The sequence below is a fragment of the Canis lupus genome, chromosome 12, assembly GCF_011100685.1.
Source record: "Canis lupus familiaris isolate Mischka breed German Shepherd chromosome 12, alternate assembly UU_Cfam_GSD_1.0, whole genome shotgun sequence".
In the NCBI taxonomy this organism is placed as follows: Eukaryota; Metazoa; Chordata; class Mammalia; order Carnivora; family Canidae; genus Canis; species Canis lupus.
Window position 1 is genome coordinate 23,132,965 of NC_049233.1, and position 26,591 is coordinate 23,159,555.

Sequence of the window (26,591 nt, forward strand, 5' to 3'; positions counted from 1 at the left end):
AAAAAATTGAAAGAGCCTCCATCTCTGAATCACTGCTTAAATAAGAATCCCAAGCCAGTAAGAAGCAGTTAATTTATGCTTTATATAGACAAAATAAGTGTCAACTCTCCTACACCATTTACATTAGAAGTATATCCTTATAGTTACCAATTATGAAGAATGGGGCAGTTGTAAGCTAACTAGCAAGGCCTGCCAAAGATGCTGGTGGAAAGCACAAGATTTCTGGGTGAGAGAAAAAAGGCTTGTAACACCAATAGCAGTAGCTAGAGGATCAGGATTTGTGCTAGCTCCCTAATCCCTAACACCCACAGGCAGAGCACACAAACATATGTCTTTGATTTGTCAATCTGTAGATGTTCAAATGGCAGACAAGTAAGCTAGGGCACTGACCATAACCCCAAAGTCAGAAAAAAAAAAATTAATAGTCTTTAGTGCTCCTGAGTGGGTAAAGTGACCACACCCATTTTTAGTTCTGTACAGCTCCTACAGAGACTTTACAACTGCAGCAGCCCTGTGGACATCATCAGGTTTTGGCCTAGCCAAAACATCAGCCAGCCAGGCCAAGGCATCAGGAAAAGCACTGTGAACAGGAGGGCACCATTGAATTAGTAACTCTGCTTCAGGCAGTGGGGTGGGCAGCAGAGGGCAGCTGCTACCTTTTTTGTGCAAAGCTGAGACTGCACTGGGGACAGGCTGACTGCTTTCTTGAATATGTCATTTTGATTTGATTAGTGAGGCCTGTTGAGATTGTACTACCTTGTTAGTCAGGGTCCAAGCTGAACTCCCAAAATGGAAACAGGCCAGAGAAGCCTGTTTCTCAAGGCCTCCACTGCTCAGGTGTCCAGTTTCAACTAAAATTCAACAGCAAGAGAATACCTGATTTTCAAAAGATAACTGGTAGCTATGCCAGGGCAGGGAGAGGTCCAAAATCCTAACCAGCACCTCCAGGTGGAGGCTGCCTGACTGTGTTAAAAGTTCCAATTTGTAAAATCACCATCATAGGGACATGCAGTTCTTCCTATTTGAGATGATCTCCTCTGGCACTTATAGGACCAACAATTATAGTCATATCACTCATCAATTATTGCTATATGTTCAGATGTGTAATCGACAACAGTACACTGAATTGACCCAAAAGGTTACTTGGGTTCTCTTTTCCCACTGTGAACACTGCCCAAACCCCATCAGTTGAAACAAGACTCCCCACTGTCATGGTACTGAATAGGATGATGACTTTGATGCCTTTATATGATAGCCATAAACATTTGAGTATTCCCTCTCCCCAAAGTTTCTCAGTATGTATGGGAAACTATGCACTAAAAACCATCTTTTTTCTTAAAGCAGATGGAAGAAGAAGGTTGGGAATGATCTGGGGGCACAGAAGGAGAGATCAGTTCTATATCAATAAGGCACATTTCCTCCCAATTTGGGGTAGCTTAGTAGCTCCTTACCAGCTCAATCAGATGAACTTGCAATATCTGGAAAACACACAAGCCCTACATTACACATAAAAATCATTATTACTATCACTGCTGATTTTAACCTAGGGAACCCCTGAACCCAGCATCAGGGAAACCAATGCAAATATAACTGCATTGGTTTCCAGCAGGATAATGGGATTTGTTCCCTTTGGCTGACATGGGCTGGACTTGCACATGATCCATCATCAAGATAACATCTCTAAGTCCTCATCCAGTCACAAGATATTGGCTAAGGGAGTTTTACAAAGTGGCAAGGCTGTCTATAAAATTCATTTAGAATTCTTTGGCTCCCTTCTCATTCTCCTCTATGTTGCCTTTCGGCACTATAAACACAACCTGGGGCAGTTTGATCCTCCATACTAGTCAATGACTGACTCATCTATGGCTCCTCACAGGAGTTTGTCTATCCCAGCCAAATCTCCCCAAGAGGGCCAAAGTTTCTGTATAGCAGCCAGGATTCACAGACTTAGAGACCTTTTGCTGTCATCTCCAATTATATCTAACTTTGGCAGACAGACAGCAGGACAGGCTAAGCTGTAAGAAGGTCCGGTTACTGCTATTCCTCTATCACAAGCATTACTTACCCCAACCCCTCAACTCCCAACTGAACTAAAGTTTTTTATGATTTACCTGGGTTCTTTCTGTAACATTGGCCAAATTTATTCCTTCTATACTCCTACTAACTGTTGACAGAAAGAGGGAAGAAAACCTTCAGCCCACATAGTGTTGATCTTAGTGCTAGTTGTTACAATAGGTGGACCTGAGACTGACTGCCAGATGGCCAAGGAGGCTCCCCTGTCCCTAGGAAAGTTAGCATAACCAAGACACTACTCAGCCCTTGAATCTGCTTCCTTTATACCAGACAGCCACCATCTTCCCAATTTCTTATCATTAACATACAATAAAACAGACCATATTTTGCTCAATTGACTATAAAATCTGGTCAATATATCTGTTAACAATTTCCACTGACTTCCTTCAAATACCTTTAATCCATCAGAAAAGTTCTCATTCTTCCTCTTTCAGGAAGTCGTGCCTTCCTCTCTATACCATTCTTATTAACAATCTGTCACAACCTGTGAAGGACTAAGATTTTACCCTACATTCTAGCTCATAAGCAACCCTGCCACAGATTATGGGTGCTGGCAGAAGATATGCAGCTCTTGAATCAGAGACAAAGGCTTTATTGTTCACATTAATAGCAGTAGTCAGAGCAACAACATTTCTTCACACTGGTTCTCTGAGTATGACAGGAGCTGTGCTTGGGGAACCTGAGTATTTCATAATGGGCAATTAGCATGCCTGCCCTTTGCTCTATTTCCCAAGTTGCTTACTAGACAAACACCTTGAAAAGATATTTCCAAAGAAAATTAATCAATGCCTTGCTAATAAGTCATACAGAAATGCAAGAGATCCATAAAGAATTGCTGCTCAACATCTTTATTACCTCAATTAATACTCAGCAACAAACTCTTATTATCTAAGATTCAATTAGTCATCTACTCAAGACTCTTATGACCTCCCCAAATAGAATTCATGAATTTCATTTCTATGATCCCAGAGAGACTTATCTTAAAATAGGCCTTTAAATTACCACTTTGCCTATTTTGCATTTTTTATTATAAACCTTCAAAGTCATCAGGGGCACCTGGGTGGCTCCATCAGTTAAGCATCCAACTCTTGATCTCAGTACAGGTCTTGATCTCAAAGTTGTGAGTTCAAGGCCCATGTTGGGCTCCACGCTGGGTGTGGAGCCTACTTAAAACAAAAACAAAACCAAAGATCCCTTCAGAGTCATCAGAATGGACACATACTAAACACTTGAATATTGTCCGTTAAATGGATTAATAAGCTTACATCTAAAATTTAGAAAAGGTGGGCCCTCCATTTATTCAATATATATCAGCAATATTATTATAGTTATTGGATATATAGAAATGAATCAATAAAACAAACAAACCCCTGCCCATAACAAGCTTATACTTTAGTGGCATAGGGCTCTGCATGCTACCTTCGGGGGGGGGGGATGGAGGGGAGGCAGTGTAGCCATGGCAATTTTTTCTTTACAGTGAATTTATGAGAGTTGATAAATGACTTATAGACTTATAGTTCTAAGGAATTGAGGGTTTTTTTTTTTTTTAAGTGTGTAGAAGTTAGCTACATAGTCTTTGAACAGGTCTAAAGTCTGAATTTATTTTTATAGCATTAAAAGCTCTATGTTACTGAGCTCAGTGTATCCTGTTGAATGTGGAGTAGTGGAGGATACTAGTGAAAAACAAAAGCTGTATTATCCAGAACAAGGCTTTCAAAAAGCCATGTTATATGGCTGAATGTATGCCCACATTTGGTATCAGATTTCTAATGGTTCACTTTCATAGAACAACAAAAGCAATACTATCTTGCATTTACACGTTGCTGTATTATTCCAAAGCACTTTTCTATCTACATTTCATCTGTGAAGCTACCCTTTGAGGTAGGCAGAACTGAAAGAGAGATTAAGTGACTTTCTAAGGTTACCCAACTAAGTTCTCTGGCTCCTTTTCTAGTTTTCTTTAGGATGAGATTAAATATACCACAAACTATTGAGCTTAAGGTTGAGAAATAATGAACCATTCTTTTATGCAGAACATAAATGGGCTGCTTTACTCACATTTTCAATCTTACATAAAATTAAATGGAAGGCATATTTTGATGGGAGTTTCTCTGAAATCTTAATGAGGTGTGTGCATGTATTTATTTTTTATATTTATACATAAAATATATCTGGGTGGCTTCTGTATATACAATCAACCCCCCTGATGGTGATAGATGATTCCTTACTATTCACTCTACAAATACTGCTTTTTTCTCCCCTCTAAGAAAACACCGTAGAAATTTCCTGACAGATTTTTATATGTTCCACTCACTTCATTTCCTGAGGAGTAATTTTATGTGTAAATAAAGTCTTTATAATATTGACATATCCTGTTTCATAGCCAGTATTCTTCCCACGGAGAAATGCTATGCCAGCCAAATCAAATGCTCCCACTACACAGATGAGAAGTCTGAATCAAGAAATTGTAGGATTTTCTTCTGAAACTAAACTGAACTTTTTAAGGGAGCATTAATTGTCCACTTTTCCAAAAGAATCTAGTTTTTTCATCTCATTTTAAATATGCACAAAGTCCATTTTGTAGTAACATTAAAACCTCCACATTCTCATATTTGTTCTTAGATATTTCCCTTTTAACCTAACATAGTCAGAAACACATAAAGCATTATCACTGGTTAAATAGATATGTACGGAAACCTTGGCCCTCTGGAGCAATCTAAAGACATTTTCTCTCCAGTGCCTTTCTAGGATGAAGGGATGAATCAACAAAGCTGATATTTGAAACCCTTCTCTCAGAATATCCATGTCCCAAAGTTGACTCAAAAGCAATCTCTGGCAGTTTAAGAATTTACTTGTAATGAGGTAAAAATAAGTTTGTAATGTACTATTAAGTCACTTCAAATTTTATGAACAATATATCTTAATTTACAAAATCAAAAGGTAAAGAAGGTATCCACTTACCTTTTAATAATTTTTGACAGCCAAAAGGAAAAGGGGAATGTGTGCAGGACTTTGTTCCCAATTGCATTGGGTCAATGTTTAACAGAGATTAAAAACAAGCTCTAAAAATGTGAACACTCTTCTCTATGTATGCATACTAATATTTGTTCTAGGTACTAAATGGAAAACTAATGCTGGGTGTCACTGTAGATATAAAGCATAATTAAATATGAATTCCTTCTGGGAATATGTAAATTTTATGAGCACTTAAATAAGAGCAGTTACAAAAAAGCAGAATATTATGCAAGACTATCTGCCAATACAGCAGATTGAAATATAGAATGATGGACAGCATAAGATCTAAATTTATTAAAAATTTTAAAATGAGGGGGGGTGCCTGGGTGGCTTAGTTAAGTGCCTGCCTTTGGCTTAGGTCATGATCCCCAGAAGGTAGAGCCCTGCACTGGACTCCCTGCTCAGTGGGGAGCCTGCTTTCCTCTCTCCCCTCGACCTTTGCTCATGCTCTCTCTCTCAACAAAATCTTAAAAAAAATTTTTTTTGAATGAGGCTCCTAACAGTTGCATCACTAAAGTTCATTTCCCTGTTAAATAAATACCATTTTTAAAAGTGTCTTGACCCTACCACCCAGTGATTACACTACTGGTTATTTACCCAAAGGATAAAAACAGTGATCTGAAGGGGCACCCACACCCCACTGTTTATAGCAGCAATGTCCATAATAGCCAAATTATGGAAAGGACCCAGATGTCCATCAACAAAGGAATGGATAAAGATGGTATGTGTGTGTGTGATGGAATATTACTCAGCCATCAAAAAGATGAAATCTTTCCATTTGCAATGATGTGGATGGCACTAGAGGATACTATGCCAAGCAAAATACGTCAGTCAGAGACAATTATCATGACTTCATTCATGTGTGGAATTTAAGAAACAAAATAAGCACAGGGGAGGGACAGAAAAATAAGATGAAATCAGAGAGACAAGCCATAAGAGACTCCTAACTATGGGAAACAAACAGAGTTTCTGGAAGGGAGGCAGGTGGGGGGATGGCTTAATTAGGTAATGGGCATTAAGGAGGTCACATAATGTAATGAGCACTGGGTGTGATACATAACTGATGAGTCACTAAGCTCTATCTTTGAAACAAATTACATACTATATGTTAATTAATTGAATTTAAATAAAATTAAATTTAAAAATAAAGTGTCTTGAGTAGAGCACCTGGGTGACTCAGTCAGTTAAGTGGCTGACTCTTGGTTTTGGCTCAGGTCATGATCTCAGGGTCCTGGGATGGAGCCCTGAATCAGGCTCTGTACTCAGTAGGGAGTCTGCTTGTAGGTTCTCTTTCTCTTCCTCTGCCCCTTCCCCTGCTTTCACTCTCTCTCTCTCAAATAAATCTTTAAAAATAAATAAATAAAAGTGTCTGGAGCAATAAATATATACACACATATTTAATAGGTATTCATTATAATGCCTTAATAAAATCATAACTATTATAAATTAATATAAAATCATAACTATTATAAATTAGTGTATGATTGAAAATACAGAATATTAACATAATTAAGTTCATGAAACATGAATGGAAATCAATAGAAATAAAAGTGAGATGAAACATAAGGAGAAACAAATTGAAGAAATCAAGAATAGTCCTTTTTAATGCGAGCATTCTATAATCTGTCCAGTGAATATATTAAGATGATTTTAAAAGAATTAAAAAAGAAAAACTTCAATGTATGGATACATTGCATGAGATCTTGCATACACAGTTATGCTTCTTTAAGTGGTGGCTATTATTTACATTATTTAGCTTAAGAAATGATTTATTCTTGGGATGCCTGGGTGGCTCATCGGTTGAGCGTCTGCCTTTGTTTGGCTCAGGATGTGATCCCGGAGTCCTGGGATCAAGTCTCACATTGGGCTCCCTGCATGGGGCCTGCTTCTCCCTCTGCCTGTGTCTCTGCCTCTCTCTCTCTCTGTGTCTCTCATGAATAAATAAATAAAATCTTTTTTAAAAAATCATGGCTTTAAAAAATGATTTATTCTTGCACTTATGGCAATTTAATAAAATAAACTTTATGAAAAATTAGCCAACATCATCTATAGCTTTTTCATTACTATTATCATTATCACAGTATTAAAGTTTAAAACAGTAATAAAAGTGTTCATTAGAAAGCCAAGAGAAAACGTTGGACTTGCAATATTTTAAGTATGGAAAGTTAGCTTTTCCTTAATGTCTTTGCTAATATACAAAAATATATTTTACATATATATTATTATTACATATATATATTACATATATATATATTATTTAACCACTAAGATTGTTTTTAGCTCCTACAAATCCAAAAAGCAGCCATATTGATTGAAAATGTATACACACACACACACATACACACTTAGAAAAACTCCAACTCCCAGGAAAAAAATGTGATATGTCATCTAATACACCAAGTTTCATCATGGAAATATTTTTTTAGGAAGACAAATTTCTTTTTTTTTTCTGTGTTTTTAAAATTTTTTATCTAATCTTGTACATGTAATGATACTTTATTGCAGTTTTAATTTATATTCCCAATGACCAATTAATTGAGCATTTTTTTCATATTGGCCATTTGGATATTCTCTTCCATGGCATGCATGTCCAAGCTTTTGCCCACTGAGGAAGAAGTGTATCTGTCTCTTCTTTCTTCTTTCCTTCTTTTCTTTCTTCCCTTCCTTCCCTTCCCCTTCCCTCAAAGTTATGCTGGCTTCATAAAATGAATTGAGAGGTGTCTCTTTTGGGATCCCTGGGTGGCACAGCAGTTTGGTGCCTGCCTTTGGCCCAGGGTGCGATCCTGGAGACCCGGGATCGAATCCCACGTCGGGCTCCCGGTGCATGGAGCCTGCTTCTCCCTCTGCCTCTCTCTCTCTCTCTCTGTGTGACTATCATAAATAAATTTTAAAAAAATTAAAAAAAAAAAGAGAAGTGTCTCTTTCCTATTTTCTGAAAGAGCTTGTTTAAAATTGGCAGATTTTTCTAAAATTTTTTTAATAATAAATTTATTTTTTATTGGTGTTCAATTTGCCAACATACAGAATAACACCCAGTGCTCATCCCATCAAGTGGCCCCCTCAGTGCCCGTCATCCATTCACCCCCACCCCCCGCCCTCCTCCCCTTCCACCACCCCTAGTTCGCTTCCCAGAGTTAGGAGAAGAAATGTGTGGGAAATATCAGAAAGGGAGACAGAACATAAAGGAAGACAAATTTCTGAAAACAGTAGCTTATAATAGAATACACAACTATCTATGTTAAACTAGCTATACAAGCAGCATGACCTTATAGCCACAAAGTTTAGGAAAACTATTGGAATACATAATTTTGTCAAAGTTTTAAAGTTCATACACCCAAGCTGGTATAGCAGTGTTTTTGCTGCAGAAACTTGCCTTATTACTAAGGCAAGTTGTGGCTAAGAAGCCACAACTCATTGTTCTAAATAGTTATTTAATTTTGGGTTTCCATTATCATTCGCAAAAAGCAATTAATTACATTGCTTTACATTACTTTTTGTTTTGCCATGTTGGTTGGATAACAATGGCAAACTATGAAATCACATCAGAGAGGTCCTATGAGTTCTCAGCTTTATGATACTCTTTATTAAGCACAAGAAGACTAGAGAATCCATTCAAACTTTAAATAAAATTTTTCAGATCTTAACGAAGACCCTTTATCAAAATATTCTACTAGGTAATATGTATTTTCTTTTTTAAAGATTATTTATTTATTTATTAGATACACACACACACAGAGAGAGAGAGAGAGAGGCAAAGACACAGGCAGAGGGAGAAGCAAGCTCCATGCAGGGAGCCTGATATGGGACTCCAGGACCCAAGGATCACACCCTGGGCCGAAGGCAGGCACTAAACTGCTGAGCCACCCAGGGATCCCCAGTATGTATTTTCTGATTGGCAAAAACCAAAATCCCTGAGAATACACCAAAAATTCTTTGAAAATAAAACACTAATGACTTATGGTGTCTCTTATCTCATGACATGTTAACAGTTTTTTGGTATCTGTGAGTGATGAATTGTTGAGTGTTATATGTGGCAGAACAAGAGACAGAGATAATGAAATTAGGTAGAATCTAGGTCTTTGGAAATTTTGCTATTATTAATGCATGTTTTGGTGTGCTCATAAGCTATCCCTTTCAGGACCAAGACAATCCTAGAAGCTGCAGTTCTGGCACCTGACGACATTTCATTTAGCCTTTTTTCAGGGACTGCCTCAACTAAAGAAAGCCACTTTACCCATAGTTGGATCTCTGATCATCCAATGAGTGGTTAATACAGGAACTGCCCACTCCCTCTGATGTAAGGCAGTGAATGGAACTCCAAAGGACCTTACCAGCCCCAGAGACCTGGGTGGGATGGAGACCTTTGGTGTCACACTGCAGTTACACCTCTCCTCTGCCTACTCCTACTTGTTCCACTTCTCACAGGTACTAAGTCAAAAGTACCAAATTTCTGCACACAAGTCTTCCTCCAAGAACCTGTTTACCCTTTTCCTCTATGGCCATTTTCCAGTCTCTGAATATATAAATTGAAATAGACATATTTGGGAGTTTTAATAGCTTCCACACTTTTGTCACTTGACCTGTAATATAAATACTACTAGAGCAGGGAAAGGCAAGTGGAAGCTTCTGAGATTCTGAAACTGTCCACTCTTCTCATTTCCTGTTCAGCTGAAATAACAAAATAGTAAAAGAAAAGAAAAGGAAAAGGAAAAGGAAAGAAAAGAGAAAAAAAAGAAAAGAAAAGAAAAGAAAAGAAATAACAAAAAAAAAAAAAAAAAAATACAGAAAGCTCAGACCAAACCACGACACCTCCACTCCCCCCCCTCCCCACCCCACCAAGAAAAAGGAAAAGAACCAGAAAAGAAGGGAAAATAAAAGAAGTACACTGGGTGAACTGAGAGAAATGGCAGAGATTATTGCCAATACATATTTAAAGAATATAGGAAGAATACAGTGGTGATAGCCTCATCATAACCCACTTTAATCCCCAGTACCACCTCTACTAAAACCAGAAGGATAATAAGATTTTGAAGGATGACAATGGACTTCTACAAACTCAACCCCAAATGTAACTTCTGTATCTGTTGTAATATATTTGCAAAAATAAATGAACATTGCCTCAGGTACATGTAGGTAGCCATTGATTGGACAGATGTGCTCTTTTGTATACCTGATAGAAGAGCATAAACAACTCCCACTTGTTTGGGATAAATAAGAGTAAACATTTGTAGAATTCTCTCAGGACTATACTAATTCTCCTACCATGTATCCTAATGTATTTAAAGGGACCTGAACTATCTGGACATTCTGCAGAACATCACATTGATCCACTATAGCAATGAGTGAAGTTCTCACAGTATGAAAGGATACTCCAAATATATTAAAAAATTATAGAAGTAATTCATGGAACTTTGATTTTTTTTTAACTCAGACCTCTCAACAAAACAAAACAAAAGTGCTTAACATTCAGTATAGAATTAAAAGTGCCAAGAAGTCTGATCAATACAATAGCAACCCTGTCTCTATAGGGCATATACTGACCCAAAATGCCAAGCATACTACCACTCCTCTAATTCAGACAGAGGGCAGGAAACAGTAATAAAACATGGCAGTCTTTCACACTGAGTCCAGGTATGGGCTCCTAGGCCTTCTCAATGTAGCTATCTACTTTAGTATCTGCTATCTATGTAGATACCAGTTCCAGTTATCTATTGCTAATGATTGTACCTAACAGACAAGGCCAAAATCTATTTGTGATGTTCAGTATGGTGTTAGTGTTCTTACTACTGTTAACCTTAAATAAAATAAAACTGCCAGTTATTTTACCAGAAAAAAAAAAAAAAGTGTTTATTCAGAAATAGCAGAGAAAAGCAATTTGGGACAAGCAGGCTAAGAACAAAACCATAGGCAAGTCAGGAGAACAAAGGTGAGGAATATTCTTTTATAAAGGAACATTTGGGGAGGCTGTTATAAACAAAAACTCCACTGGTGTAAAGTAGGAGTTCAAAGTACAGTGGCTTTTCACTGGCTGATCTGTGATAGCCTCTCATTGGCCAGGCTGTTTCAGGAGAGGGAGAGAAGAGAAAAACCTTGCTTTCTTCTGCTGGCCTAGTAAACTAGTATCAATCTACAAAGATAAATCTCGTCTTGTTGGGTTTGCAATTGACAAGGAGTGATAGAACATGAGTGCCACCCCTTCTGGCCTCCCAGCTCCGTATTAGTAGTTTCTTTTCATTAATTTTCATATTATTATGTATCTTAATATTTAGAGATAAGAGGTTAATATCCAAAATAAATATAGAACTTATAAACCTCAACACCAAAAGTAGTAATAATCCAATTAAAAATGGGCAGAGGACCTGAATAGACATTTTTCCAAAGAAAACAGACAATGGCCAACAGATACATGAAATGATGCTTAGTATTACTATCATCAGGGAAACACAAATGAAACCACAATGAGGTATGTCCTTATACCTGTTAGAAGCACTATAATGAAAAAGTCAAGATAACATGTGATGGCAAGGATGTAGGGAGAAAAGGAACCCCCATGCACTGTTGGTGGGAATGTAAACTGGCACAGCCACTGTGAAGAACAGTATAAAGGTTCCTCAAAAAGTCAGAAATACCACATGGGCCAGTAATACTGCAGGATATTTACCCAAAGAAAATGAAAATATTAACTCAAAGAGATATAAGCATCTTTCTGTTTACTGCAACATTTACAGTGGCCAAGATATGGAAGCAACATAAGTGTCGCTCAGTGGACAAATGGATAAAGATGTGGTACACACATACACAAACAGAAATATAACTCTGCCATAGAAAGGAGAAGATCTTACCATTTGCAACAACAAGGATAGACCTAGAGGATATTATGCTAAGTGAAATAAGTCAGAGAAAGGCAAATATTATGCAATTTCACCCATATGCAGAATCTAAATAACAGACAAAAAGCAGAAACAGACTCCTAAATACAGAGAACAAACTGATGGTTGCCAGAGGGGAAGGAGGTGTGAGGATGGGCAAAATGGGTGAAGGCAAGTGGGATGTTACAGGCGTCCAGTTATGGAACAAATAGGTGAAAGGGAAAAGTACAGCAAAGGGAATATAGTCAATGGTATCGTTAATAGTGTTGTATGGTGACAGATGGGAGCTACACTTATGGTGAGCACAGCATAATGTATATAGATTTGTTGAATCACTAGGTTGTACACCTGATACTAACATAATGTGTGTCAACAATAGTTTGATTAAAAAATAATAAAACAAAGCATTGGCAAAGCATTGAGAAAACACGTGAAATAAAACAAAGATCATAACAGCTATGAAGATTTGTGGGAAAGCCGTGCTCCATACTGTACACATAATGGCCATTAGACAAATAAAAGGCACACGCAGTCATGTTTTGTTCATTCACTTAATTCTAACTGGGTAGCTAATGCTAGAAATTGGTCAAAGAAAGCCATTTGGATATAGAAATCAATTCTCGTGGTTTTACCCTAGTTAAAACTTTCCTAAAATAAATCATTATTCTAGTACCTTTGTTTCTAATACTACTACTAAAGCAAATCCTAGGAGGCTTTTAAAAAGCACAGTGCAAGGGCCATCTTATGTGGTAGTGAAACTCTGGAGACAAAAAACCTGGCTCTACCAGGTACTTGATGCACAAACCTAGCTCTACTACATATTTGGATGCACAAACTTGAGGAAATAATTTGATTACTATTCCTCGTTACCCTCTTTTTAAAGTGGGAATGTGACTCTCCTCTGAGCCAAGCAGTCCTTGGCTTATAAGTATATTGTGAAGATTGAATATGAATATAAAGCATTTAACTTAGTGAAGAGTTAATACTTGATCAATGTTTATCATGTGCCTTTAAGACTAACACAAAGACTTGAATATTTTAAAAGAATAGCTTAAAATTATTCCACTATCACTTTAAAATATACCAATTTGTTTAAAATTTACAATGAAAGGAATCATTGTAAATAGCAGAGCTACTGTAATTCTAGCCACAATCAAAATAATACATGGAAATTATTCAAGGTCTTTCAACAAGGAGCTCAGAACACTTTGGAGACATTATCCTATTCTGGAGCCTGCCAACAATTTTATCCACCTCCAGTGCTGACACCATCGACTCCACCCATCCTGTTCCACTTGGCAATGTCAACCTCAGTTTGAACCTTTGAGAGGCAACAGAAGGGCACTCAATTAAGAGGGTAAATAAGAGCTCATATTCAAAATCTGGCTGAAGAATGCCATAAATGAACATAGGAGTCACAGTTACTTACTTGTTGGAAATGTCCTCCTGGAAAAAAATATGAATTTAAAAAGCAAATTAAATAATTAATAATTCTGATTGGCATCATATGCTCAAGGCAAGAGTAACAAAAAAAGGCCCATAATCCTCTCTACAAGCTAGATTTTAATTTTTTTCTTCCTTTCAACATCAAAGGAAGGTACGGAGGATCTAAATTTTTTTTAAAAAAGAAGAATGACAACAACAAGAAGAACAATGTAGATCTTTTTGTGTAATGCAGCGTCAGATGCATTGAGTCATTGGGTCAGAATGAAGCTGACCCATACTCTTGAGCATAGGCTCATAATGCTTTCAAGCAACCCAGTTACTCATTTTGTCATCACTCTCAGAGTACACTAATTATTATAACTGCCACTATAGGAAATGGAATACAAAAGCTTCCTGAGTGCAAAATTTATCAGAATTTTCAGAAATCTCATCATTTGCGATATTCAAAATATATAGAGAATAAAATATACTGAAACATTCAAAACAGTGGAAGGAGGCTTAGATAATTTCGAAAAAGTTAAACCAATGCACGTGACCCTTTGAGGCATGGAGTCCAGAGCAGGACCCTAAGGGTGGTTATGTCTAAAACTGAGACTTCTTTGTTCCTCTACAATCAGTCCTCCTAAAAGCTTCCACATCTCAGTAAATGACATATTTTTCTTTTTAAACTGCTTCTGTAAGACTGAACATGTGTGCCCTCACAAATTCTCAATGTGACTGTTGAAACCCAATCCTCAATGTGATAATAGTTGGAGGCAGGGCTTCTGGGAGATGATTATGTCATAACAGTGGACACCTCATGAATGAGATTAGTGCCCTTATAAAAGAGACCCTAAAGAGCTCTCACTATACTTCCACCATGTGAGGACACAAGAAGGAAGTAAATTCTCGCCAGACACTGAATCAGCCATCCCCCTGATATTGGGAACTCCCATTATCAAGAACTGAGAAATAAATTAGTTGTGTATAAGCCCCCCAATTTATAGTATTCTATTATAGTGACCCCAATAGATTAAGGTAACAGCTAAAGCCTACACGTGGACTCATCCTTGATTCCTCTCTTCTTCATGTGCCCTCTATCAGGTCAGTCAGCAAACCACATTCTATCTTTGAAATAATCATCTCTCACCTGGATTACTGGAAGAGCACTGTAGGCTGCCTCTTCACATCTACTCTTGCCACCCCCTCTGGAAGACAGCAACCGTACTAACTCGTTTAAAACATAAAACCAATCACATAATTCCTCTGGTTCAATAACCTCCATGATTTCCCATTTCCCTTAGAGAAAAATTCAAAGTTTTTACCATGGCTTTTGAGGCCTCCAAGATGTTGTACCTTATTACTTTCCTGAGCTCCTCTACATTCCTCCTTCACTCCTGCTCCAACCACAATGAATTCCTTGCAATCTCTTGAACACTTCCCCTGCTGGACTGCTCTTCCCCCCATGTAGCTCTGTGACTCACTTCCTCTTTTTTTCATGTCTCTATTCTTTATAAAGCCAATATGGGAAAAAACAACAACAACAACTAAAGTCTTCTTCACCATCTTATTGCCCTTAATCTTTATTATTCTTCTAGGATTCATCACCACCTAGCATATTGTGTATATATCTATTTAATTATCTATTGTCTGTCTCTTCCCATTAGACTAAGAGTCCCTTGAGCGTATGGACTCATTTAAGTTCACTGCTGTATCCCAGCTCTCTGAATTGAGTCTGGCACATGGAACATGCTCAGTAAACACTTATGGAATAAATAAATGGATAGGATTTATTAAATCAGAGTTTATACAAGTTAGTCACATAATAAAGGGTGTTCACACTCATTATGACTTAGAAAACCAACAAAAATTCACTGTATGTAGTGCTTTCTTCTAGTCTTTGGATGACAACTGGAATCATTATTTGCACATGAACTGTCTAAGGAAAGCTTTCAAAAACACAGAAGTTGCATGTGGTAAAGAAGCTTCAACTAAACAAAGTTAGGTCACACATCTGGACCACTGCTATTCTTAGAATGTCCTGTGGTCTAAAGGAATATAGATGTTTCTGTTGTACAGATTCTCCTGAGCAGGGTGGGATAGAGTTGAAATTTTCTACTGGTATTAGTGGCTATGATAGAGACCAAGATATATCCGGTCTTGACCCTGAGGGTCTAAACACCTACCAGTATGCAGGTATGCAGAATCTTTGGGGGGAGGGGCCCCTATATTAAAGTAGAAGAATTGTGATCATTGCTATCAGCATCAATTACCAAGGGCTCTGTAGGATTCTGTGACTAGTAAGCTGGACTTTCTTTTATCCATTCATCGGATAAAGCATGGCATACATACTGCAGTGAACACAAGAGGCAAAAGACTCCTTCATGGAGTTTGCAGACAACAGCAAAAAATAAAATAAAATAAAATAAAATAAATAAATATGAGTGTTACAAAGAAATCAATGAGGGAAATGGAAGAGGAATTTGGAGGACAGGAGACATGTTGCAAGTTTACCTAAGAAGGTGTACTTTAAAAAAAGAATAGAAGGAGGTGATGGGACTGAAAGCCAAGTTATACAGAGGTCTTGTGAAAGGACCTTCTAACAGCTTGTGCCACATTCTCTGAGTTGACTGGGGGGAAATGTATCCAGTGTGTTAACTGTTATAGGAAGAGCTAGAAGGCCTGTGTTAAGTGGAGAAGAATGAGCAAAAAGTAAAAACAAGTAATAAAGGAAAATAAAGGGTTTGACAGTATAGAGGGCGCCTAGGTAAAGACTTATTCCCAGTCTTTCAAAATCTGCTTCCTCATTTAACTCCTTCCCACCTTCACTGTGAACTCCAGTGCTGCCCTGTCTGGAGCTTCAAACCTCAAGCCAGGCTGGAGCAGAACTCCATTAGGTTACCTGGCTGTACCTCCTGCTTCCTGAGGACACTTGTCCACAGCAACCCCAGCCCTGCATTCAGTAATTTCTAGACTGCTTCTCTCTCTGACTTCTCATCTGTCTCTGCTTTCTAACATACTGACTTTTCCTGGCCCTAATTCTAATTAAAACTTATGTTTTGTTTCCTTGGGGCTCTGAATGCAACTGATGAGGTTTGCTACCGGCTTTATTACACTTTCCTTTCCAGGTGGCCAATTTCATTTTAGAGACACTCTATCTTAAACCCCAGAGGTGTCTCTAATGTTGGAAATGTGAGCCGGCTAGTGAGGGGTGGTCTGTGGCGGCTGAATTTCTGATCCTTCTTAAATCACATCATGTGTGTATTTGTTCATTCCATGTACACCGAAATCTAGCCCTGCTTAAATGTTCTCCATATATTGGGAAGTAGGGGGAATACTCAATAAATTATGTTGCCTAAATAGAGTACAGCTGGTAAGCACACAGTACTTAAATGTGCTCCATGTACTTAAGACTACGCCTAATTCATTCCACAGAGTCTTACTCTCAAGCTGAACAAGTGAGCAACAGGATACTTAGACAAAAGTTTAACCTGCTGGGGTCAATCTAAAACACCCTGCCTTTCCAGAATTCAGGTAGAACCTACCCAGAAAACTCAGTTCTGTTTCAGACTTCATTTAAACAGACAAAAAAAAAAAAAAAAAGTAAAAAGGGTCAATTTTATAATGTAATAGGTAGAGGATGACCTTACAAAGAACAGGGTTTCTGTAATTTTTATTTACCACAAGAATTAACAGAAATAGGTGGAATATGAGGATGAAATTTCTTAAAGTCAGGACTGTTAAAAAGCTTGAAGGGTTATTCATGGATGACTACAATAAGACACTCTGAAATATAAGGTAGCCATTACATTCCTTTTTGTTTGAAGTGGTCCTGGTTTATACCTGTTGTCCTAGGGTAATTAAAATTACTCCCTTTTACCCTCATTGTACTCAACTATGGATCATAAGTTACTTGACCATCTCACTTAAATTTCCTACATTAATTTACTTTGAAGGAATACAGACTTAATTTCACTATATATCCCTTCTACCCCTATCATAATAAAGTTTTCATAGTGACAGGTAAGATCCCTGTCTCTGCCCCTATCACTTTCACTCTATGTTACTATGATAACCAAGAATAATCACAAATAAGCAAAGCCATTCCATCAAGAATGCTTTAATCCCAATACCTGGACTGTCCTAGAAAGTGAGCCTTTTCCAGTGCCTAGATTTCTATAAACAGAACTGGCAATGAAAAAAAGACTTGTCCTCAACACTACTTCCTCCAAACCTGCTTCTTGATTTTTTAAAAAATTTTCTATCTTGCAATGGATCCACCATCCTAGAACTATCCCAACATTCGAAATCTCACTAAAAGTGAGATTCCTGACCATGGAATCTGTCAGGACTATGATCTTGGTTATCAATGTTCCATCTTTACCCTGAGATAACCCAGAATAAATTTTGGGTAGGCAAATACTCCCAGACCTTTCACCTAGTAATGGAACCAACCCTATTCAGAAATGAACTCGATTTTTGTTTTTAATGATAAATATGAGCCTTTTGTGGAAAAATAAACCATCTCCTACCATTAGAAGGGGTTCAGAACAAGCTTCCCCAAAATGCAGAATACAGATTATTTTGAGCTGAAGACAATCAAGGCCCTTAAAGACAGAGCTTTTAACCTCCCTGTTAACTGCTTCTAAGAATTCACATAGAGGTCCTGGGTCTAGAAGGAAGCTATTATCAGAGATTAACTATGAAGAATATAAGCTAGGAATGGTAAACTGAAGAGAGCTTGGCAGGACCTGTTCATTCAAATATCTATATCCTACTATCTCTGCATGTCATGACAAACATTTGTTTACCAACCTTTTGTTACTCCCAGCTTCCTGTGAATTATCTTTCTTCCCTTTAAAACTTCAGACCCCTACCCTCTTCTGTTGGTCTCAGGATGACATATAAACCTAATTGCCTGTCTCTGAGCCTCTTGTGTCTTTGAAATGAAATTACATTTTTCTCCTATTAATCTGTCTCTGGTGAGTTTAATTAATACACCAGTCCTATCCTTCCTAAATCCACCCCCCCTAAAAAAATACCTAGAAAGAGAATGAAAATTTTTCTGTGCCTACAAGTGACCTTCAGCAGGCTAGACACTGTTCACTCCGGGACTTTTGTAGCTGAGAGATCCTAGGACTTTTGACAAACACCAGCAGAGGTAAGAATTCTTCCCATGTCAGTCTCCCCAGTCTCTACCTGCAGGATCTAATGGGAACAAGAGTAGTGAGAGTCCTTTTTCCTTTTTTAAATTTGGATTACCAGGAAAAAATACTGTTTAAACTAGTTTCTTAGGTATAACTCTGCCAAAATTTGGTATGAGTATTCTTATTTTCTATTGATTCCTTTCTCCCAGAGATAGTCATTTTGTTTTATGTCCTGAGAGCTTGGCTTTAAAACCAGAGAATATTCTTGCTAGTCTCCACCAACCAAAAGATATACGTATCAGTGTGAAACCAGAAGAGCCAAATAGGATGTGGATCTGATAAGAAAAACAAGACTTAGTCCAACTTGAGCTGGACTGGGTCCAGGGTGAGGTGGCATTCCCTTTGTCCAATTGTGCCAGCTCTCAGGGGGAGTTTGTCATAAAAGGTCTCAGTCCATAAAGGATCTTGGTCATCTCAATCTTCAGTGTGTTGTTAGTGCTGGCAAAGTCCTATTCCAGAAGCACCTGGCCAGGGTCGCAGATTAGCAGGACTATGACTGGAGGCAACTCATATTCTTATGAGACACTATAGACCACTTGCACTATACCTTTCTAACCAGTGTGACAAGAAAGGTTTTTTGCTTTCTTAGACTAACCCTGGAAGTGAACTTTCTGGACTTTTGTGAGGGCTACATCTTTTGTACTCTCATTTGGGATGGCTTTTGCAGAAACGCTTATTGGTTTGAGTCACTATTAAGACTATAAGATCCTACTCCTCAATGGCTAAATGATAGATCCTTTGAATTTGCTATATTTGAAAGAAAAACATTTTAAGAGTACTCATCCTAAGTAATTGTCTTATTGATACCTATGGAAAGGTATGGAAAGACCAAATTAAAAAGAGGACACAGAGGATTATAATGGCTAATCTTAGGGATGCTCTTAAGAACAGAAATTAGACTTATAATAAAAATGAGGGTCCACATTAACCCGATGTTAATTTCCCTTCTTTAAAAACTACCCCATTTGTCTCCTCAGCAAATTCCCAGACCCTCCTGCAAATAATAAGGAAATGTATCAGCTAGAAGTGAATGTACAGAGGTTAATAGAAGCAGTACTGGAAGTTTTCACCCTACAGTGAATGGGTCTAAGGCTGAACTGTGAATTCAGAAAGGAGAGTTGTTGAATGTTTTATACAGACTTTCCTAACCTCCTGGGGTTGACGAGACTCTGAGGAATTTTCTGGTAAATTGCTAACTTAAATAGCTAAGGGAAATTAAAATTAATGAAAAATCTTGCCAAATTCTGGCAGATATTGGAATCTGCTGAGGGGACCTTAGGAAAACTGGCAGAAGCCAGCTACAAGCAAAGATTCTTGCCAGATTCAGCTCTTTTGCATCTCTGTCTATGCGGCCCAGAGTCTAGAGAGGAAAATAAAATAGGACATCTCTTCCTTTCCAAATCCAGACCTATTGGTTATTGATCCTTTCTGTCTCAGAGGTAGGTATTGCCTTCTTGTTTGTCCTATTTTGTGCCCTGAGAATCTGGGTTGGCTTTCCATCTGGCTGGACTATGCAGGTTGTCAGTTCTTTCTTTTGGTTATCCTTATGAATGATTCCAGATCTTGTGACGATATCTTCTGCACCTTCCTTAAGGACACCTCTTGGGTCCACAGAGTTGTTTAGTACTACCAGAAATATTTACCATTTGTCCCAGCTGAAATATGACAAGATATTTGAAAGGACTTAATAACTCTGATTAGAAATCTTGGCCACATTGGAAGCTGATATTCATAGCCTAGTATTCTTTTTAGACCTTCTGCTCTAAGCTTAATGTGTCCAGAGGAAAAGGAAAACATTCCAATGTAGGTGGATGGATAGGTCAAATCTTTATTATCCAGAATATTCCCCAGTTCTTTGAGGAATTAAAAGCAACTGTCCTTATCTAAAAAATCTTTGAAAAACCAGAAATGCAGCTCCAGGCACAACACACAGGCCACTAATCCTTTTTTCACTAATCCCAAAACCTCCCCTATATATCTCAAAAGACTTCTAAGTACTGTAAAAATTCTGGCCTTAGGGGAGGAAGAGTCCTTCTAAGAGGAACTTGCATTCTTTCACTGTGCCTTTGAAATGTAAATGTTTTACCTCACCTTCCCTGGGAATTCTTAATTAGGTCATTACTTTAAAATGCCAACTTCAGAAAGGTATGTTTCAAAAGAAAGAGAAAAGTTTATTTGAACCTTAGGGGGAAAAAAAAAAGTCGCCTTATGTGCCTTCTGCACAAATATCTATTCCATGGTTAAAATTTTAGAATGGAAACTATGAGGTCTGTGCTTGTCTTTATGATCATGACTGTCTATATATGTGTATTGTTGATGTGTGGTATCTTCTAACTCTGGATGGTACTGCTAAAATTAATTTTAAAAAGGACTTAAATTTTACCTATGTAATCAAGCCGCTAAAATTGAATTGTTACTATAAGTACTTTTAAAATAAGCTTTATTATCAACAGTATACTTATGTAAAACTGGAATTTAATTTTCTTTCATCTACTAAGAAGACAGTTTTCTTGAACTACTGGACTGACCTTGAGAAGACAGTGTAAAAGGATCTTCTTTACCTTTAATATACCTAGAAAACAAAAATTTTGACAATTTGTCTTATAAAAATAGCTTTCTGTTATCAAGTCTTTGATTACTCAAGAAAACTGAGTTTTCTCTATTAAAAAAGCAAAGTTTTATGGATTTTGTTTTAGGGTTTTTTTTTTAAACTATTTTATGTATTTGCCTTTGAAGTCTTTGTCACTATGGCTAAATAGATAACTAAGTATGGTTTCACAGTGACCTCTGTATGATCCCCTTTGACTGTTTTAAAATCTTTTGAAATTTTTGACAAATTTCCCCAAAATCAAGTTCTAAACGATATCTTTGACCTTGAACCAACTTTGAGATTTTTCAGAGGGTCCCTGGAATGTCTCGAAAGAGTTGTTCCTGCCCCTTAAAGAAAAAAAAAAAAAAAAAGATGTTAAACTAATTAAGCTTCATATATTAAATTACATGGGAACCATTGTCAAAAGAATAGTAACAGTAAGCTGCCTTTTTTATGTTGTCTTTGTAGGTATTTATAAGTATTCCAGAAATTATAAAACATTCCTAGAAATTTGGTGTATCCTCATTACAATGTTATCATTTGTAATTCTGATTATCTTAAAATATTGTGTGTGTCACAGAAATAACCAAATTCCTTGTCAACTGCATTATAATGAACTCTCATCTGACCTTTAGCCATTGACATTTTTAAGCCTTTGTCACTTAAGGTTATTGTTTTTATGTTGTTGCAGAAGTATTTCTCCAAAAGTGTTTCAGCTTCAAAGAAATTTATGAAAGGATTCTGATAAGCACTCTAAAATACAGTTTTGTTAAATTTCAAATCATACCACTGAAGTAAGCAATTACAGAACTCCATGGGGGGAAAACTGATGGCTTCATAACACTGCTAACAAAAGATCAAAATCAACACAAATTGGTTACATGGGCTTGAGGAACTGATGAGGAAGATTTTAATTTTTATGACTTTTTGTTTAAAATATTACCAGTTCTTTAATCACATGTTTTCCAAACATAAGAAAATCTGTTCTCTTAAGCTGTGACTTAGAACAATTTAGCAGAATATATCTTAATAAGCAAAGACAAAACATCTTTTTCTCCTTGCCTGATCCCTCCAGAATTTGAAAACCCTCTGGGAGTATTCTTATTTTCATGGCAATATAGTTATTTGCCTAAGTTCAGTAAGAATCTCTTCATCTTGTAACAGGACACAATCTGAAACGTAGGCTATGTCACCAAAGCTTTGATTGGAATATCATATTTGGAGAATGATGTGCACAAACTCAGATATGACCAGATAGCTTTAAGGAACTAAGATTGACTCTATGAAGCTAATAAAAACCCCTTGGAAAAATCAGCCTGGCACCTTGCTCATAGGGTTCCCATCAGCTTTGCCAGGTGAATGAGGTTACTTTCTGGCAAGTATAGAAACCTCAGTATATTTGGTAGACCTTAAGAAGAGAAAAATTAACCTGAAACTATAGGTATTGCTGGTGACGTCTAATGGCAAGTCATTGGCTTGACATCCTCACATCAAGAGGCTTTTAGAGTTCAATATGAGATTGTTTTATTGGGAGGTGCCTAGGCAGCCCAGTCAGTTGAGTAACCAACTCTTGATTTGGGCTCAGGCCATGATCTCAGGGTCATGAGACTGTGCCCCACCTTGGGCTCTGCCCTGAGTGTGTATCCTGCTTAAGATTCTCTCTCCTTATTCCACTCCCAGTATGCATGTGCTCTCTCTCAAAGAAAAAAATTCCAGAAAAGCAGATTTAAAAGAGCCTATATGATCAATCACTACTTTTGCTATAATTATGTAAATAATTAGGTTAAATTTATTGATATTAGATTTTATGAACAGATTAGTCTGTTTACCTTATTACTTTGATTAAAATAGGGATTATAGAGAAAATTATGTTTTAATAATATAAATCTTTGTGAATATCAAATTCTAGTGCGTTAATTGTCCAAGGTTTTGTTTTCTATCTATAAATTGGACAAGAATCCTAAATTCTTCCAGTCTTTTTTTCAGTATGCGGCTAAAATTCTCCAAACTTAAAATTGTCCTATCTGACTTGGAATCATTAACAACTAAAATTGTCCTTTTCCCTAAGCCATACAAGCTAGAGTTGGACAATTTGCTATGAACTTCAGAGAAAACACAACAGTTTACGTATAGACAATAATCATACCAGTTGCTGGGTGACCACCTAGAAAGATCACCAAGACATTCAAACTACAAACCAGGAATGTCTATCAGAGAGCCTCTCCCTGCCCTCACTCCATCTGAGGATGCTTCAAGCCAGACATCTAGAAATTTTCTTGACTAGCTGCCTTCAGAGCTCAGAAACTGGGATTACAGTCTAATCATTAACCATTTTTTTCTTTTGTTTCCATAGGAATGTCTCTTATTAAAAATCTAACAGGGGCACCTGAGTAGCTCAGTAGTTGAATGTCTGCCTTTAGCTCAGGTTGTGATCCCAGGGTCCTGGATCAAGTCCAGCATCAGGGATGCAGGGAGCCTGCTTCTCCCTCTGCCTTTGTCTCTGCCTCTCTGTGTCTCTCATGAATAAATAAAATCTTTAAAATGAATGAATGAATGAATGAATGAATGAATGAATAAAACCTGATTGCACCATAAACTTAGCTTTGGGAGTCCATCTGCATCACCACCTCCTGAAATGAGACACAATTATCTAACTGAACACATCTATTCTCAGGAGTAAGAGACTAGTTTAGGGAAATGGAATAATCTACCAACTCAAATTCTGGACTGTCAAACTTCTTAGCAAAATTTTATAGGTGAGACTGAAGGGGGTTCAGAATGAGTCTCCCCAGAATTTGTCACTTTGGCATATAGATTATTTTGAGCTGAAGACAATCAAGACCCAAAAGACTCAAAGAGCTTTTTTACTTCCCCATTAACTGCCTTTAAGAATTTAGATTCAGACCTGGTCCAGGAAGAGAGCTATCACCAGAGATAACTGTAAGAATTATAGGCTAGGTGTGGTAAGCTAGGGGGAGCTCTGCAGAGCCTGTTTGTCCAAATTCCTGTGTCCCACTTTTTCTGTGTAGCATGACATTTACCAAACTTTTGCTCTTCCCATCTTCCTAATAATTGTCTTTCCCTTCTTTGAAGCTCCAGATCCCTATTCCCTTTCTCCTTGGTTTGGGATGTTGTATAAGCCTCGACTGCTGGACTATCCTTGAGCTACTTATGTTTTTGTGGGACTCCTTTAATGAAATTATTTTCTTTCATTTAACTAATAGACCAGCCCAAAGAACCGGGGGGGGGGGAGGGGGGGCTGGATTTTTCCTATCCCTATACATCTAAACATAGAGATTTTATATTTCTTCCTTCCTTTATTCAACAATTCATTCATTCATTCATTCATTCATTCACAGTTTAGAGTGGAAAATAGCCACTAAGAGAAAAGGAATGGAAGATCTGATCATTTACGAAAAGAGTAAAAAATTTCTGTAGAAAGCAATTTAAAGCAACACTGTCATTATGTATTATGAACAAGGTGGTATCAAACTGCTAAAGCACAACCACTTACTTGATCAAAGCCTTGGATTTTTATTTACAAAACCCAGAGCTCTCTTAGGACTTTAAAGTAGGGCCAATGTAATCAGAGTAAGACTCTAAAGGTATAATGCAGGATGTCTTTCCAACTCTAAGAAATGATTTCCAGTGGCTCTGAATAACTAGACATCATCACTGTCCTTTACTATTTCAAAAAAATATGTTCGAGTATGTTCTGTATTATGTGAATCTCACGTTCTGTTTCATGTGATACCTATAAGCTAGTCTGTTCAAATTCCAATTCCAGCTTTTTATAAGTTCAGCTGTGATCTATGGTTCATTCTGTTAAGTCTTCTCCATAATCCCTCCGTTCCATATTATATATACACCTTCAGTGCTTCCTTCCCTCCCTCACATCCTAACACCTTCATTTAATCACTTCTTAATCATTTGCCTGAAAAGTAAACCCTGCAGTCACTTATTGTTTCCTTCCAGATGCTGCTGTGGAATGACTCCCCATGGGCTTCACCTAACATTCCATCCATGTTCATCTGGCTGTGCAGACTGTGATTCCAGCACTCTAAAGCTTTTAAGCTCTTTCTTTCCAAGAAAACTCATAGCTAACACCATTATTTCCTCACAAAAACAGCTAACATCTGCAGACTAAAACATCAAAACAAAGAAAAAACTTTGTGCACAGCTCTACTAAAGTTGGATGCAAACTTTATCAGCCATTTTAGGCAGTAAATCAATGTTCTTTTTTTCAATTTCCATTAAAAAAATAAACCATAAAGGCTGATTTTCAATTTCCCCTCAGAGGAACAGTTAACAAACAGGTTACATGCAATGACTAATTAGTCTTTATTCCTTCCAGCTAAGCAAACTAAGCTTCTATTTGGAAACTCAATCTCTAACAAAATTTATCAGGTTGCTCAATAAAGTTTAATTTTATTCTACACATAACTAGTTTATTTCAGCAGCATTATTTATTCAATTTATTCAGGGAACAAGTATGCCAACAAACCACTTATTCTAAACTAAAAGTATTCAGTGTTTATTAAAATTATTGTTAGGACTCTCATATTAATAACTTCGAATATAATTAAACTGTATTCTTATAAAATCATTTTAAAAACTTTGATCATATTTGTTTTACAACCTCAGTTAATGGAGATTCTTTTTGGAAGTAAGGTCTTTATAATACAAGACTAAGACAAAGCTCAAGCCTCATCATTCCAGCTGTTTTCCTGTATAGATCATAATGGCCTTTAGTCATGGGCAATTCCTTTAGATCAGTATTTCTCAAATTTTAATGTGCATGCGAATCCCCTGTAGAGCTTATTAAAACACAGTTTCTTGGGCCCATCTCCAGAGATCATTATTCATTAGGTCAAGCTGGGTCCATGAATTTGCATTTCTAACCAGCTCACAGATAATGGTGATACTATTTATTGATCCAAGAACCACAATTTGAGAACCAGGAGTCTTGTTTAAGCCAACTTAAAAGAAAAGCTATACGATTACATTTAAGAGCCCATCACTATCAACTACAAATTCAATAAAATCCCTCTGCCAATATAATGTAAAAATAAAAATTAAAATCACAATCTTTATATTGATCTCCATTCTAATTTCATAGCATGAATAGCACTTCCTAACTTCCTCTTTTCAAATACCATTATTTCATGTCTAAATGAAAATGATTTATCTTTCCTCATCGGGACCATTTCAAACTAGTCTTCCAGCATATGCTAGAGTAATTAACAGATGAAATTTTAAACCATAAAAGCAGAATCTCAAACAATTCCACAAACTCTCTTTATAAAGTTTTCAAGTCATTTGAACATTTTTCTACCTCCCATTAAATTTTTGGTGGTATTTAGAAATACCAATATTTGTAACATCTATGTATATTACAGCACACGAGAAGAA

The 26,591-nt window shown here is 37.1% G+C and overlaps 1 protein-coding gene across 8 annotated transcripts in view; it reads right to left on the reverse strand.

Moving 5' to 3' along the window:
* Positions 1 to 26,591, reverse strand: part of HMGCLL1 (3-hydroxymethyl-3-methylglutaryl-CoA lyase like 1) — a 204,923-nt gene that overhangs the window by 154,499 nt on the left and 23,833 nt on the right. Inside the window, exon 1 of one of the 8 annotated variants that reach the window (XM_038554361.1) lies at positions 21,118 to 21,140. The exons of 6 other annotated variants lie outside the window; for them this stretch is intronic. The gene's annotated coding sequence lies outside the window, so the exon portion shown is untranslated. Of the gene's footprint in view, positions 1 to 5,034; positions 5,114 to 21,117; positions 21,141 to 26,591 lie in introns of those variants that run through there. One more of the 8 variants, XM_038554360.1, reaches the window with a different exon arrangement.